General features: G+C 36.0%; 1 protein-coding gene across 1 annotated transcript in view; it reads left to right on the top strand.

The window, feature by feature from the left end:
• The first annotated feature begins 445 nt into the window (after nt 1-445).
• Nucleotides 446-18,504, top strand: part of tbl1xr1a (TBL1X/Y related 1a) — an 80,724-nt gene continuing 62,665 nt past the window's right edge. Inside the window, exon 1 of the mRNA XM_067388344.1 lies at nt 446-737. The gene's annotated coding sequence lies outside the window, so the exon portion shown is untranslated. The remainder of the gene's footprint in view (nt 738-18,504) is intronic.

Below are 18,504 nucleotides of genomic sequence, written 5' to 3' on the forward strand. Positions count from 1 at the left end.
AATTATCATAAATTCAAAGTTACCGAATTTGATACCGAAAACAGTAACGTCGTTACATGAAAACAAATAACCGTCATTGTAATTGTGACTACAAAAATGGCAAATTAAGCACATTACAATTTAAATATTTAAGTAAAATATTATTTGAAAAAGCATTAAAATAACATCATCACGATAATAACACAATAATGTTTAGTAGAATCCTTTTTATTTTATCATTACAATATACAAATCCCACCATTTGTGTGTCAGAAACAGTCCCGTAGATTATGGGAGGAATAATACTCGCTTAAATTACACACCTCTGCCGCAGTTTAGGCAAACATCCCGGTTAAGATGGAACGAACAGGCATGTTATTGCGATATTCCTCTTCAGTTTCAACAAAGCTGCAGAGACAACCGCCCAGGCCTCCCCCATTTTCGCCTGGAAGGTCACCTCTCCAGTGTTTGAGTGTCTGAAGCCGTTGGCTGCTCCTGAACCGTTTGGCTCTTTCTCCACTAGCAAACAGCCCCACAATGTACCTCAATCGCTCTTAAATCTATTTTTAAACGATTTTATTCCGCTCCACGCCGATGCGAACGGGACCGGACGCTTCTTTGGGAATTTATCTGACGATCTGTCGCCTCAAAGCAGCTTTATAACGCTTTGTTTGAGCACTATTTGACAAAATAGTCGAGGAGGAGGAAATTCCACACAAGCATTGAAAGGCAGTCCTCGCGCTCATCCGGGTATTAAAGTGAGTGTTTTCTTCATTTTTACTCGTTATATTGATAATATAGCAGCATGTGTACGTTAATGTACCTCGGTGTGTTTTAATGATGATATATAGTGATTTATAATTTGGCAAGGGCATTTCTTTTGGAGGAGCTGACTGTGTGGGGGATGGGCAGCAGTGTGTGTGAGTGTGTGTGTGTGTGTGTGCGCGCGCGTAAATGCAGCACCACTTCAGATTGTTTGGTAGTTTAGATGTGTGCGAAAGATAATTTCGTTAGACATTACTATATAATTCTGACATTATTTTTAGTAAATTATGCATTACATTTAATTATTTGCATCTGGTGCTGTATTATTTATTGGTGTATTTTAATATAATTTAATATTAGTTTCTTTTTAACATATATTCTGAAGTGCATCAATCTCTACTAAGCTGATGTTCTCATAAATACACTTCAGTTATTCTGCAAAAGTGATGCACCTCTTGAAAACACTTGTGATAATTTTTGAGTTACAGTCTTTTGTTCTTTATTTAAAAACACATTATTTGAACATAATGTAAATTATAATCAATGTTTATAATAACACTACATAAGGATCAGCACGAGCACATGACAGTTGTTGTTGGCAATGCACTAACTCTATGAGAGTGGGGGAGGGGAGCTCAACTCACATTCAGTGTTTGGACAAACAAGAGTGTGTTTTGAATGGCAGGATCATGAATTTATAATTATTTACACGTAAAGTGATATTTCGTAGTATATGCACACTGATTATATACACTGTCAAATCATGTAATGCATATGACAGCAATTGACTCCCAAGATAAGATATGACTTGTGGCTTATTTTTATTTATATTAGTCATTTAAAAAGTGCAGTTGTATTTTGAGTGTAAAATGCTGGTCTATATAAGAAAAATGTGTGTGCTTGTGATATTTGAATCATATTGTTCAGTCTACTGTGGGGGTGGGGAGCTCTGTAATGTGTGTGTGTGTGTGTGTGTGTGTGTGTGTAATCTGAAGGCCATGTGTGTTGGGAAACTCCCTTTGTAATGGCTCACATGTAACATATTTAGATCACCAACCCCTAAAGTCATTTAGTAATTGGTGTTAGGTTAACCTAGCTAATTTTTACACAACCTCCTCCAAAATTAGGACTATAATAAATAACATGGAGTAAATATACAAATAAAGCATTTTAAATTATAAGCACATTCAGTCTTAGATTCTCTGAGTAGAAGTAGTCTTTGTTTGAAATCTGCGTCTCTCTCTCTAAGTGGAAGAGTGGCACAGTTATGTAACTTGTGCCTGAGAGTGGATTGAAGCAAGATGTGGGGGATGGGACAGACAGATCTGATCTATTGCGCTTTTTTTTCCCTCTTCCCTTCCCCCCTCTTTCCCTCATGGAGCAGAATCGCAGTGGGCCAGCCGACGTGTTGAAACGTGACGTTTGTGTCTGTGTTCTGTTGCGGTGCCGTTGACCCTGTTTCTCTTGAGCCTCAAGGTTGAGATGAGATGGGCAGATGGTGGTGTGAGCTTGAAAATGCCTGCCATGGTCTGTGCTTTCTTCAACAAGGCCTGTGTTATTTTCTGCAAGGTCACTGAGGAACACTGTTGCTGTAACTGTTGTGTAGTTATGCAATTCGATACAGTATTCATACTGTAATTGATCATAAACAGACTGGTAATATCTAAAGTGGATTTTTAATTTTGGAAAGTCTGCATCCACTCTGCGTTTTTCATAAAAATTAGTTTGAACTGTAGTCGTTTTTTTTTTTTTTTTTTTTTTTTTAGCAGTTGGTCGCACACAGTGATTGCATCAAACATGGTGGGAAACTAGTAAACAAACTCAATTTGGCATCATTATCTCTTTGGTTTCTGTGAACATTTGTCCTAGGAGACACTGTAGTGTTGCTGCTTTGGTTGTTTAACGTGGAATTAAAGAGTTTCAGTCAAGTTAAAATGATTCAGGTCTGTTTCTTGAACGATTTGTCAATTATATGGTTGGTCGCCTGCTATCAGATCTGTCAATCACATGCTATGTTTGAAGTAACACTGTATTGCAGACTTTTGCATCGGTATATCGTGTCACAATATATTACAATATAAAAATGCAACAATATGTATTGTGTATTGTTCACCCGAAATGAAAATTACTGTATGAGGAAAATCAAGTTTACAGAGTTTTAGTGTCAGTACTACATTGAACCACTATACAATGCAGTGGGGGAATATTTGTGGGTCCTGATAATGCCAAATGTCTTGTGTTACCAGTAAAAAGTGGCCTACATTATTTTAAATATATCTAGTCAATGGCAGACATTTTTCTGTATTTTCAGCTTCAGAATCATGAATATTTTTATTCTGGTATCACCATTGTCCTGTGTATTGGGTTATCATTGGGTTCAAGCCTGTTCATTTCTGCCCCAAATGTAATACCAAGTTTAGCATTTTAATCAACAGTTAATTTTTTGTTAACCTTATAATATATGTCTTTAAGTTTCGCATTAATATCGTATCGTGAGTTCAGTATCGTGATATGTATCGAATCGTGACATGAGGGTATCCTTACATCTCTAATATCCACTTTATTTTTCAATGCGGAAGTAAGCTATGGTATTTCCTGGGAATGTGCGAGACTTGATTCATTAGCCACTATAGGTAAATAACTAGAATAATAAAGTGCAATAAATAATAATACTATTTGCTCTACAAACCAGCACGTTTTATGGTCCTCCTGATAATAAATTAATATAATATTATTACAACAAATATGCGTTTGTAATATCAGCAGCATAACAGCATAGTGTTTTTGTACATTTAAAATAACTGGAAGTGACTGACACTCGAAGCCTTGCACATTCAAGTTAAAAATGGCCATGTCTGCTCTTACGTTAAAAATTAGGTGAATACAGTAGAATGCAAATTAACTTTGAAATGTGACAAAATAGTATGTTGTTCTATTTACAATAGGGTTGTCACAATACAAAAAATTTAATAGTGGATACATAAATTCTCTCCATTTTGCTAGAAATATTCAAATGTAAAAGACACAATATGGCTTTTCACACTGCGCTTAACCACGGGTTATTGTTATTCTAAACCTCTTTTTTTTTTTAACCCTGGTTAGAGTTTCATTCTTGTAATTTAGAAGCAGGGTTAAGAAACAATGGTCCAGAGCAGGGTTAGCACCTCTTTTGCGCTGTTAACCCCACTTTGCAGTGCAAACCATGTACAGTGTGAAACAACGTGGTGTTACGATGTTACAACTAGATGCTTAGAACAACCGACAACCAATCGTGTCATGTGTGCTTCGTATTCATGTGCTTTGGACAGTCACGGAAACACTGTGCCAGCGTTGCTTCAGTATTTGAGGGGAAAAATGTGAAACGCTGATGGAAAATTAGGGCCCTATAATCGCGGAATTCATAAAAAAAAAAAAAACGGAATTTGCTATATAACGCGGAATGTCGCGGAATTTGTCAAATTTTTGATGAATGAATTAAAAGCAGGTCAGTACACGTAAATTAAAGCACGATATAGACTAGTGACTGAATATTAAACCGCAAAAAGACATGAATCCTGCATGCCTGTGTGCCTCTGAAATGAATGATGCGGAAGCACAGTTCCATTCACCTCACACACAATCGTGCGGGCGCACGCACGCTAAAGCACATGCGACGCTCGCGGTGTTTTCGTCCTCTGTTGCCTCACTATATGAACGCACAAATTCATCTCCAGAGCTGCTCTGTAAGTCACTTAATCAACATTTAACCGCTTCGTTTGAGAAAACTACCATCATAAACACAGAGAAACTCAAAGCTCTAGGCAAACTGTCAAAATAAAAGTTTGATTTAACTTGACAGAAACATATTACTGTTGTACAGTAGAATTTAGATATATTAATTTAACAATCAATTATTAAAATATATTTTAAACAATAATCTCAGTGTTTCTTCCATGTTTTAATTTTAACAGTTGTGCAGCACATTGTTTGACAAAAAAGTTTAATTTCATGATTAAATGTGATGGATCCGAAATGGTCATTTTCACAAGTTTTTGCATCAAATGATAAATTAAATGGTAAGCGTTCATTTGATTGCCAGAAAAATTTAAATACAAAACAGAACTTCTGAAGAAGAAAAAATCATAAAAATATATATTTTTTAATTAATTAATGTTGTTTTTAAGAATTCAATTAATTAGACATGCTTTTTGATGATTAAAATGGAATTAAACCATTAAAATGGAATTAAGAAAACAGAATTTGGTAAAAAATAAAATTTTAGGCGAAAGAATAAAACGTAGGGCCCTAAAAAAATAAAAAAAAATTGTTAAACTTTTATTAAATTGTTGGTAAATTGGACAAGATTCATTATTTCAATAAATTAGACATGCTTTTTGATTACTAATATTTAATTTATCCATTAAAGTTGAGTAAAAAATTAAATAAAATGGAAAAAAAAAACGGAATCCAAAAAAAAAAATAAAACGGAAAAAACGGAATTTGGGAAAAAATAAAACAGATTTTATAGGGCCCTAGGTTAGCACCTCTTTTGTGCTGTTAACCCCACATTGCAGTGCAAACCATGTACAGTGTGAAACGACGTGGTGTTACAATGTTACAACTAGATTAGAACAACGGACAACCAATCGTGTCATGTGTGCTTTGTATTCATGTGCTTTGGACAGTCACGGAAACACTGTGCCAGCGTTGTTTCAGTATTTGAGGGGAAAAATGTCAAACGCTGATGGAAAATGCATCAATTGAAGTGAAGAAGAGACTGTTTCATTCTTACCTTTTATAGTCTGAAAAGTCCATTCAGAAAACAACTTGATAGTACAGTGTGTAATATAAAGAGCAGGTCACGTGTGCGCCATTCATCAAATCAATGACGTCGCAAATATGCAAATAAGGACATTAACCCAGGGTTTAGGAATGTACAATGTGAAACGTCAACGCATGAATACCCATTATTAATTGTTAACCCTGCGTAACGCATGAGCAGTGTGAAACATGAAGCAAAATAACTCATGATTCTGTTTACCCAGGGTTTAGAATGACCCAGGGTTAACTATTTCAAGTGTGAAAAGCTTTAAAGCACCCTTTAAAGCACCATTCTTAGATCTATAGGAGTTCAGATTTAAGTCTTTTGCTGTTGCATCAGGTCTTACAATGTTTTAGAGCATCCACCATGAGTGTTGCGTTTTTAAGCTTAGACCCCTGACACCCAAGGACCCCTAAGACCCTTGCATTCTGCACCATTCTGTTGTGTGCCATCCAGCTGAAGCCAACTTAAAAGTTCAGGGCTTTCTTATGACTGATTTGTCAACTAATTATTCGGATGACCCATTTACTAGTTGTTTTTGAAAATATATGAATAATGCATAGTATGCAAATATGTATAAAATGATTTGCCAAAATGTTAATCTAATAATGTTATCCATTTCTCATTGTTTGGACAGGCTGACACTTCTCAGGGGAATCAGCCATCGAATGGCTTACTTATAGTTGTCTCTAAATATGAGTTTTGTATAGAAGGAAGTATTAAAAAATGGCATCACCTCTAAAGTGCAGTTTACGTGGAATTTGACACCTAATCTGATGAAGCCTTTTTCAGCATCTCATCTATCTAGGTTATCATGGCTCATGTTGTGGATCATGTGTGTGTGTGTGTGTGTGTGTGTGTGTGTTTGGGGGAAAGGGGCGTCTCGCTGTAGGCGTGCAGGATGGTCCCTGGTGTGATTGACTTCACCATGGTCAGCTTCCCTCTGTGAATGATTCCCAGAAACTGCTTGCTGACTAAATTTAGATATCAGTTACAGCGAGTTCAAATGTGCTGTTATACATAGTTTTGCAGTGTTGTGAAAACATAAAAAAAATAGCACCGCACATTTCATAATTCAGGCTAAGGAGGAATACAGTCTGAAAGATAAGTTTAATTAATGACATGCAGGGCTGTATATTGAATAAATAGTGACAGTCTTTTAATAGTACTAATTATATGAATAATAATAATAATAAATTTTATATAATGCTTTTTAAGGTACTTTAGGGCTGCTCGATTATGGCAAAAATCATAATCACGATTATTTTGGTCAATATTGAAATCACGATTGTAACACAGTTCGTAAATATGGGAAGGAGGAGGCGGGAACCGGCAAATATTCAACAAATCTTTAATCTCAAAATAAACAAAGAACAAAACGAAAGTAATGCCGGCAGACCCTCGCGGACATCTGCCGGCCACACAAACATAATAAACATAAAATAAAGTCCAGGCCTGGTCCTCTCTCGTCCTTCACTGATGGCGCTCCTCCGTGAGGGACTCAAGGCCGGCGCGCGCCGTTCCCTCACGGCTCTCGCCCACCCTGCTCGTCACAATGATTATTTAACACAATTATTGGTGGTTGATATGATCAAAGTGTTATTTCATTGATAGGAGTAATTTTAAATGTCAGTGAAATTTTCGCAATTAATAATACTTCAGCAAAAACTAATACTAGATTGATTAATGTAAATAAAAAGTCCTCAAAACAGCTACAGAAGACAGTCAACAATTAAATGAGAACAAAGAAAATAATTACAAAAACGCAGACAAAAAATACAACAGAAAAAAAACACAAATGAAATAAACAGTGCTTTAGCTTTTTCTGTGGTATTTAGATAAGTAAAACCCAACAGAAATTGAACAAAGTAATCAAACGTAAAATAACTGCTGTAAATTAAATATAGACTAATTCTGATTTAAAACTAAAGTTATTCATTCAAGAGGAGTGAGTGATTTTTATCTTTGTCTTTTCTTGTTAGATTAACAATGACTTTAGCGATCATTAATGTTGGCTGCTGTCCCTTTAAGAGTCGCACGGACCCGATATAAGCCTACTGTTATGCTGCCTTCATGAGGTCTTGGAATTATGGTAAATATGAGTTTCCTAGTTAAAAATTGCACATGAACACCCTTTCATTTCGCATCATGAATGCGATGAGCTCATAAACACGACTTCAGAAGTGGTAATTATTAAAATTTCCGATAGCATGTGAAAGCAACTATACATGCGCAGACTTTCTCAGTGTACACTTAAGACATAACTGACTGCATTAACGAGGATACTTACCAAAACGGCATTTCGATATATTTGTGTTGGCTATTTGACTGTTAAGGCGTTTATCTGAAGGCATTGGCTTATGCACGTTCCGCACTGTCTCGCAGCGTGCGCGCAGTTGGCCACCTAGGGAACAGCGTCCGTTTCGCGGCTTAATGCGCTTTTAATAGCACTGTTTTTGTAAACTTCACGTCCCAAAGTTTAGCAACAGTAGACTCTCTTATTCGGTTGATTTTGATGTTAAGTTTGGGTTAGGGAGGAATGAAAGCGCACCACCGTGAAGGAAAGGAAGGTGTGCTGAATGGAATGCAGCAGCAATACAGTAATCGTTTTACCTCAATTATCTTGTTTTCATAATCGTTGGAAGCCAAAATCGAAATTGAAATCGAAAATACGTTTAATTGCACAGCCCTAAGGTACTTAAAAACTCTTTACAAAAGATAAAAATACGCATGGTGTAAGTTTTGGGTGGAACTATCTGTGCATGCAACTAAAAAACACTGGGTAAGTGTTCAGGAAACCTGCTTGGACACAGTCATTATTGATGCAGTTGCATTTGATGATGCTAGTGGCGCTGAAATTACGCAATTTATCTTTTTAAAGAAATCGTAAACATCAGTTTATCCTGTAAACCATTTAAGGATCCTAAAATGATGACTCGTTTACTAACTAGCACAATTATGAGGAAGTAAAACCTTTCAGATGCGGTTTTCCTCAACTAGAATATGATCCACAGTAATGAATCTTGTTTTCATTATGTTGTCTGACCTCTGGCTGTTTACCTTTGTCTATGTTGACTCAGGTTCTGTGAAACACAGACGCGACAGAAAGTGGAAATATCATTTCAGAAAGCGAGTTCCCCTTTTCTTTGCCAACGAGTAACACGGGTCACTTGTTTTCTTATAGTGTATCTCTGTTTCTCAGATTATTTCATGATAAATCTGCAGATCTCCTACCTCCTTTTTACTCATCTTTCTTCCGTGTTTTAGCTTTTTAGGATGTTTATTAGAGATGACCTAATATAACATTTCTGGGCAGATAACTGTTGTGCAACAGCTTATTTACATATTTTGTGTTAGGGCAGCATTCCTCTGACAGGTCCTTGGGGCAGTCATATATCAAATCATGTTGGTTTTCTTTCCCAGATTAAAGGTTACATAGCGAGATCTGAAACTTGCAAACCGGTTGTTGATGTGCTCAGCTGTGGTGGTGTTTGGGGGATGGGCGTACTCCTGACCCGTGCTTTAGCTGTTCATTTGTCTCTTCCTGCTCTCTGACAGACTAATGAAACCTCTGTAGCTCCCCTCCCCCTACCCACACAGCCACATACTTTTGTTGTGTGTGACCTGAAGGTCAAGTTCAGCATGTAAATTTGCAGCAGTCCCAAGTGCTCTTCCTAGTATAAAGGGCACATGTTGTTTGAGAATTATGGAAACATTTAAAGGCATGACAGTTGTCAGGAAACTTGTGCAGTTCACCTTATGTGACATTGATGCAGTGAACGTCAGCATATCTGTGGAGCGTGTAAATGCAATGGCCTGTCAGAGGTGCTAGTAAGTAGTTTAGTCAGAATCTGTTTAGCACTGTTTACGCACAAGGTTTTGTTTTGATCAAGTTGTTTCATTCAGGGCCTAAAGTTAACTTTTTGTCACACTTGCTAATGGGCGGTGATTTCAGATTTTTTTTTTATTTATTTTTTTTATACTTTTTTTATACTTTGCAAAAAACATGTAGTAATGACACCAACATTTGATAAACCAATGAAAATTAACAATTGTCAATTCCAATTTGTGCGCTGTCTGAAATGCAGCTTTCATGGCACGCATCGTGTTTTGGATGTTTGCACACAGAAAAATTCCCACACCACACATGATTAATGAATTGAGTTTCCTTTGCGTTTTCTTGCATTGAATATTCAAATTGGCAAGGCTCAAACTTTTTTGACAATGCAGCACTGGCCCAATGTTGTTCGAGTTCATAGTATCACAACATTGCATTGTTAGGTTTGATAAAAATGTTACTGGCCAACTGGTGATTGACATCAATTCATATACTCGCCCCAACGCTGAATTTTACCTGCAGTTGGTGCTTGGCAAGTGTTCATTTTAGGCCCTGCTTTCATTATAACCAACAAAGTGTAAACAAGGGGTAAATAAGAGATTCAATGCACAAATAAGACAGCATTTTTAATTAACATGAGCTTTCACAAGAGTGTAAAATTCATTGTGTTTGTACTTTAGAGATTGACAGCCTTAGTTTTTTATTATTGTTTATGATTTATTACCCATTCACAATCTGAATTTAAGTTTAGTTTCCCATGTTGCTAAGTAAACTAAAATTTCTGGAATGGCAACCATATTTAAATGCATGATTGAATCAGAAATTACGATGATTAACAGAGATAAGCAATGGAAAAGACAAAACGGGACAAATGTTAATTCAGCTGTTTTTGCTCTTGTACCATAATTGGTGCAAAGAACTGCAAAATTTGACTGGTATTGGTATTGACTAATGCAATTTGGTATATCTGCTGAAATTACTGGTATTTCCACCCTTGGGTGACTATAATGGGGGCAGTTTATTTATTTATTAATTTTTATTTTTTTTTAATATAAATTTGAGCGTGTGTTTTAGTGGGTCATATTTTTAGACATATTTGTGTTTGTTTTTAGAATTGATGCAATTATGTGCTCAATGATAGGCAGTTTATATTGTTATGAAATTACTTAAAGAAATTTGAAAGCATACAAATTAGAAAAAAATGTGGTGCGTCATGTCAAAAAATGTGCTCAGTGCAGATACCTTGGATAGGTTTATTATAAGCGAGGTGCACGCGTTTGCTCTAGACCAGTGGTCAGCAACAGGCGGCCCGTGGGCCAAATCTGTCCCGTGCCCGCAGCAAGATTATTTTGATAGCGGCTGGTACTGAAATATTCTTCATCTCTTTGTAATCTGTATTCACTTTAGATTTTTAAAGCTACACAATTCGTTTACAAATAAGACAAACCACAGATTCAGACTGCCCTGCAAATTTGTAAAGCAAAGAACAATGCTTTTTGATATATATATTAGGGCTGACCGATATATCACATGCGATTGTCACGCGCATAAGTAAAGCCGGTTCCCTTATTACCGCTAAATCGGCATCACCTGCTTTAAAATGGAGCGGCATTTAATAGACAGAGCCGTAGATCACTGACAAGCCACGTAATATCACGTGCATATCGCAGATGAATCGCCTTCGATAGCGTGGCTTGTCAGTGTGTGTGTGTATGTATATATATATATATATATATATATATATATATATATATATATATATATATATATATATATATATATATATATATATATATATAATAAACTGTCCCTGGCTAGGGATGTTCTAAAATGCTTAACATGGCTTAATGTACTAAGACACTGATATTAACAGACCAAACTCAGTAAACATATTAATAAACCATACTAGCCTATGTACAGGAAAGAGCCAGAATATGAATGCAATGCGTTTAATTACACGTTAAGTGTTTTCCTCCCGTAGAAAACCATTATAAAGAAAAAAGCTTACTTAATGTAGCCTACTAGGTGAATAATAAAAGATCAAATTCTGCACAAACCAATTTTTCTGTTGGCTATAGTAGGCTATGCTTTATTAGTGTTTACTAAGTTTGGACTTTTAATGTCATTGTCTTACATTAAGCCACGTTAAGCGTTTCTTTATGGGAGGAAAATGCTTAGTTAAATGTGTTGTGTTCATATTATGGGCTCCTCTGCTTTTGTGCACATGGTATGCTTTATTAGTATGGTGTTCACTAAGTTTGGTTTGTTAATAATTTCTTAGTAAATTAAACCACATTAAGTTTTTTCATGTTAAGCGTTTTAGAACGTCCCAGTGGCGATATCATTTTCAACTGATTAACATTATGAAGACTGGTTAAACCTTTAGGATCTTCAAAAGATAAAACGGTGAAACTCCTAATATTATTTCCAATAATTCCAAATTGTTCATTTTCCCGTCTGAATTGTCACATAGGTTGCAAAAGTGCATTTATTCTGCAAACAATAAGGTGGAGATCTGTGTTGCATTTGTTCAAATTCATGGCTGAAGGTTTGATCATGGCAGATTTAGTCACACAAACAGCACAAGTGGCTTGTGAAGAAACAAAGATTGGCTGTATGGAACTTTCACTGAAGCAGAATTTCGCTGTGGAGATCGCTAAACTCCATCGCACATGTTTGTTTTCAGATCATCGGCGCTTCTTGCTCATTTAGAGGGAGCGTGTGCACAGAGTTGCCAGATTGCACAGATTAAGTAAAACACTGGGAAGACGGTATAATTTTTTAAGGGAAAAACTCTATTTGGGGATTCAAGCACGATTGCTAGTGGAGGCTTGTTAACAACGCAAGATAACACAAATCTCAAAGAAAACACATTTTCAGGATAAATAAGGAGCGGGCCAATATCGTGGCGATTATTTGTAATCAGCCGAGAGAAGCAGATATCGTTATCGTGATTAAAATACGATTAATCGTGCAGCCCTAAAAGTAGGCTATGTCAAATAATTATTACAATAAGTTAGGTTCCATTGTGTAACAAGCAAATTAAAGAGACACATTTATTATTCACAATATGGAAAGAGGAAATAAAACATAGTTCGTTAAGAGCATGACTCAAACATGCCATTAATGGGCTTATTCAAGTCCTCTTTTATTTGAGTTATTTTTATCCATTCAGCATCTCCCACATATGTGTGTTTTAGCAAGGCGTCTGTGTTGCAAGTAGGGATGGGCAATTCAAGCAAAAATAAAATTCAAAGTTTATTATTCGAAAATTGCACCCCTCCGCCGCATGCACAAACAGAGATAGGGAGAGAGATAGACTGGGTAAACCCAGCCTGATCTGCCGGCGATTTGATTTCACCCAGCAACTCAGTCTGGAAATCCATACATTCATTTCTACTGCTTCTGTTACACTTTTGCGGGAACCAATCACAGACTGGCTTATCCACCTTGCTCGCTATTGGCGGGTATAACACGATGACGATAGAGCGACGGCAAGCACGACCGTCAATCCAATTCCTTTTAACCTCTCGACGATGCTGTATGATTTCTTTAGTTTAGCAAACAAATCGCTCGAGTGGGTGTAAATACCACTCACTTTCATGTTTTTTTTTTTTTTTTTTTGCACAAACTGCAAAAATCGCTCAATGCCATTGCTGCTTCTGCAAACCTCTGATCAATGCTACAAACCAATTCAAACTAAACCTGTCTGGAGTTTTCGCGTCACTCTGCAAAGTACGTCACCCGGATCATTGATCTGATTGGTTGAAGGACTATCCAATTGCGTGAATAATGCTCGTTGATCATGCCTCTTGTGCAGTAGAAAATACATACAGACTCCCCAGACCAATGTTCAATTTTAAATTGAGCTTGGTGTGGTGATAGTCAGACAAGGAGAGAGACCATTCATGTTTTCAATCTGTATGATATTGATAAACTGTTTATTTTTAGGGAATATGCTGTCTTAACTCAAGCCATATAATGATTGTAATGTGCTGAAACATATTATGTTCGTTAATATAAGTGAAAATAATATATAACGGTGCGAAGCAGAGCGAGCGTTTTCAATTAATTCCTACGTTGAGCTTCCATAGGAATAAACTGAAAATGCTCACTCTCCGCCAGTGGACACGCACCATGAATGACTGAGGGGATTTTACTTTCACTTTCAAATTAGCGCCGTGACAAGTGATGATACCAGTGTTGTTCCTGAACACCGGCAACACCGACTATACCGACTATCGCAGTAAGCCTACCTCAAGCCATATTGATTTTAGGCTGCATAAACACGTTACAACATTGTGAACAGCCTGAATGACGGCACTTGTGTCGTGTGATTATTGATTTTAACATCTCTGTTATATGCCACGCTAGTCTGTGCTCTACTGTTGTCTACGAGTTGATTGACAGCTTTTTAGGTGCGTTATTGGCAGCGCGCACCACCATCTGTTTATATGAACGTGTTACCATTGAAAACATGACGATTTTTTAAGACGACACAACCTATTCGATATTCTATAATTAAATCAACTAATCAAATATGCGAAAATCGTGACACATCCCTAGTTGTAAGTTGGTGAATGAAGATACTTGCCAGGTTTCGTGTCACTACTCTGGTTTATTAATTTATCCAGTGTAAAACCCGGACACCCCCACACAAATGTGGCTTTTTGTTAATGACCTACTACAGGATTTAACACAGGATTTCAGCAGCTCACTACCAGTTACAAAAGACACTGTAACAGTCTGTCACAGGCAATTCTAGTTGTATTTTTCATCAGTTAATTTCTTAAATTATCCTTTGACTATGTTCTGGCCCACCATCTAGAGGCTTTTTTTTTTTTTTTTTTTTTTTTTTTTTTTGCCCGAAGCCAATCTTACTTGCCGACCCCTGCTCTAGACAGTGTTTGCCTAATTTCACTCATGACACATAGCAATACTGCTAAAAGTATTCCTATATTCCTAATGAGTTGGACCTTTTATTGAAAGTAGCAAGCACTGGTAAAAGCTCTGTTTGTGATGTTTGAGTTGGCGACACGCGAAAGGGCATGATGAGTGTAAGGGGCGTTTGATATGATGAAAATATGCATTATTATTGTAATTCCTCCAGGTTCCCCTTGAGTCGCAGAAACTGCATACATCTTTAAAGGGGTCCTATTGTGTAATGTTTTACACACATTGCAGCACTTCCCCTCCCAGGGGAAGTAACAGAAGCCTCTCGTTGAGAAAAGCTCAGTGTGCTCCGAATGGTCAGCTGGACCAGTGTGTTGTGATTGGTCAATCACTTTGAACGTGTTTTGCAAATGTCACACCCCTTTACCTTAACTAGGGTTGGGAATCAAAAATCGATTCCAATTCTGCAATTGGATACTTGTTGTAAAATTTAAAATTTTGGTTCCTCTTATTGGTTCCTTTGTGTGCATTTTAATATGACTAAAAAAGACCCACAACGCTGTTTTCTGTGCTACACACACATCCAAAGCTTGCACACAGAAAAAGTAATTCTAATGTGATTTTTAAACCATTCAAGCACAAGAAGGCTAGTGTGCTGCACACACATCTAAAATGTGTGCACAGAAAGCCACCTGAAAAGTGCTCAGTTCAGTGAGTTATTTTACTCGTCTTTTTGCACTTGAACGGACAAATACACACAAAAAAATTCAAAATTGAACGTAAAGAGTTGACAAAGAAAACGCATAACAGTAAATTGGATCCGTGCAGCTATTAAAGTGACAGCAGCCTAATATTCCTGCTGCCATTTCTATAATAATATCAAAGCTGCTGTCCACGATTTTTGGCCCTCTAGCGGTTAATGAACAGAACTGCGAGCATCTTGCAGAGGAACATTCTAGCCGAAGCTACTTTTCTCCTTGTATGTCTATGGCGAGTAACGCAGTTACTGTGCGGTGAGTCCTATCAGTCTGGTCTGAAATAGTCTGAATGTAAACACTTATTATAAGTGTACCATAATGATTCAGGATAAGACAAAAACACGGTTTGGCAAATGGATTCATGTTGTATATTCTCATTATATACAACATAAAAAAAGTTGTGGACTTCAGCTTTAACCAAACAACAAAAAACAAAGATAAAATTCACTCGCTGTTCTTGACTGAATAACATTTGTAACTGTATTTGTAATGTATATTTAATTTATAAAGTGCAATGTTATTTTATATTTGATTACAGTTTCTGTACCTGAATACTTGAAAATCTTAACTGTTTATTTCGAACTTTGTTCAGTTGTATTTGTGTGATTGCTGATTTTTTTTATTTGCTCTTTTTTGATTACTGAGTGTTTACTTGTCTTTAATATTGCTTTCAATTTATATTAGTTAGGCTCGTTGTATTTGATTTGGTAGTTTAAAAACATAGGCAAATGCTAGTTGTGTAAGTGTTCTTTAGCCTTTTGATTTTTGTTCATGGTATTCAGCTACAATGAAAGATTTTACAATAAAACTTAGGCTGCGTTTACACTTTGCATTAACATGCAATCACCATGATCTGATCAAGCAGATCGAATCATTAGCCAATCAGGACACGGTGCATTTACATTTGTTCACATTCAGTGGCCTTTGTATCTGGATAACCGAACTAATTTCTGTTTCCCGCAGTATATTTAAATTAGGGGTGTTTGAAAGGCAGAAGCCTCAAATTGCTTCATAGCGAACAACATTTTTCACTTTAGCCTTTATCAATACAGTTCATACAGAACAGATTTTTTGTGATTTATTCAACAAAAGTAAAATCGATCACGACTAGAGTACTTAATCTACCAATTTAAGTTTCCCAACATTAATCTTTTATGATGAAAGATAGTAGGCTAATTATTCTGACGTATTTTCATCATTGAAAGGCAGACAAGTTTGCAAGCATTTATATCAGGGATGGACAACTCCGGTCCTGGAGGGCCAGTATCCAGCAGAGTTTAGCTCCAACCCTAATCAAAAACACACCTGAACCAGCTAATCAAGGTCTTTAGAATTAGTAGAAAGTTATAGGCAAGTGAGTTTTTATCAGGGATGGAGATAAACTCTGTAGGACACTGGCCCTCCAGGACCGGAGTTGTCCATCCCTGATTTATATGGTTTGTGTAATATGTAGAAAATGGCAGAATCTGAACACATTTGTATTAAAGAAATAAAAGAATGCACATTAAAGAGCATTCATTAGAACTTTAAATTCTAATTAAGTTTTTTAAATGAAGGAATCCTTCCAGAGTTGATCATACAAAAATAGCTGGGTTGATCATGTTAAACAAGTCACATCATCCGGGTTTAAGGTGTACAATGATTATATTGACAGAAATGGGACATTAATAAACTGAAACAATAAAAACATACGTGATCACCTCGTTTAGATAATGTTGCACAATTAAAATGAAAAATGACACAGAAGGTATCATGTAAGCCTAAATAAACTCTTTTAAAGATTGACGTTTATTGTACAGTTAAAATAAGTTTAATTTCTTGTCAAAACTGCGTCTGCCCATTATTTTCTGACAGACATGTGGAAAGATGGGCGGGGATTTATATGACGTCACCCTCTGAATGTACATTACACTGAGATCCAATTACAATGTGTCCATGACTACCTTCAAACCAGGACACATTGATCGGATAACATTCTGATCACAAACGCGTTTACACTTATCATTTCAATGCGTATGATAAGCAGAATTGGAATTGGAATCATTAAAATTCAAACGATACCCAACCCTAACCATAAACAACATACTACTAAATCAACTCAACCAGGCCTTGCCTTTTTTTCTTTTTTCTTTTGCTTATGCCTTGGATGTAAATTATTTAAATGAGGAATATTGTGATGTGTACGATCCCGGGAGAAAACTTAAGACTACCATCAAGACGTTTCAGGGAGTTTAGAAACAGTGCTTACTGATTTAATGTATAAATTAATTTGGAGTGGATTTTGTGCTTTGCAACTTTGCAGTCCTTTTTCATACTCAAAGAGCAACATTACACACTAAAGAAAGTGGAAAATTAAAAAAATAGCACAATAGCACCCCTTTAAAAATCAGTTTTCTCCTTAATAACATTAGACACAAAACTATATTGTGGCAGCAGCACACTGACAAAATGAACAGCTTCATTTATTGTAAATGAGCTAAAATTTTGTTGTGTCTTGTAATAATGTTACACCATTTGTGCATCATATTAAGAATGAGAGGGAAAAAAAGTGTGTGAAATTACAGATTTCAAATTACTTATTTGATGTGTTCATCTGTATGTATTAATTTACTCATTCAACCCACAACGCTATTGTGAATAAATGTTTATGGGAATTTTCCACATTATAAACACAACTTATGGGAGTAAGAGTAAAATTATGCGCAATAACTGCAACCCTGATAGTACCACATTATCGTAGCCAACATTCGTGCTGATGTGAACAGGCCTTTTATTATGGGCTGGTAACAATGTTGACGATACGTTGATGCATTGCTAAAATAGAATATTGTCAAAATGCTGCAATTAAAATATTTTTAATTTTTTAATATATATATATATATATATATATATATATATTTTTTTTTTTTTTTTTTAGCTGTATTGCTCAGGGTAGTATTTGTCATTATGTTTTGCTTTTAAATGGGCTAATATGTAGGGATGCACTGATACCATTTTTTCATAACCGATACGATTTTGTTACCTATTTCTAATATATAATGTAAATAATGTAAATTACCTCTGTGTGTGGAACTGATGATCAGTCTTTTATGTGTTAAACACTATCCACTAAATGCAATTTCATTAGAGAAAAACAACAAATTAATAAAAATATGACGACAGATATATGAACTAGGTGAGTGGATAATTCAGCGCAAAAAATAATTTTAGAAAAAAATTCTTGGGTGCACAGTAATTTTATAAAATCTAAACATTTTGTGAAAACTCAATTTAGTGGGAAAAAATAAAAGTACATGTACATAATGAACGTACATGTAAAATGTTAATAAAAACAAATTACCAATTGCTATTTGTATTCTTACAAATGGAAAGAGAGAGCACATGAGAGACAAAAGAGAGACAGATCATTGTCAGAACTGTCACTGTCCTGGGTAGCGTTTCCCAAAAGCATCATAAGCGATCAATTTAGG

This window comes from Chanodichthys erythropterus, chromosome 6 (genome assembly GCF_024489055.1).
Source record: "Chanodichthys erythropterus isolate Z2021 chromosome 6, ASM2448905v1, whole genome shotgun sequence".
In the NCBI taxonomy this organism is placed as follows: Eukaryota; Metazoa; Chordata; class Actinopteri; order Cypriniformes; family Xenocyprididae; genus Chanodichthys; species Chanodichthys erythropterus.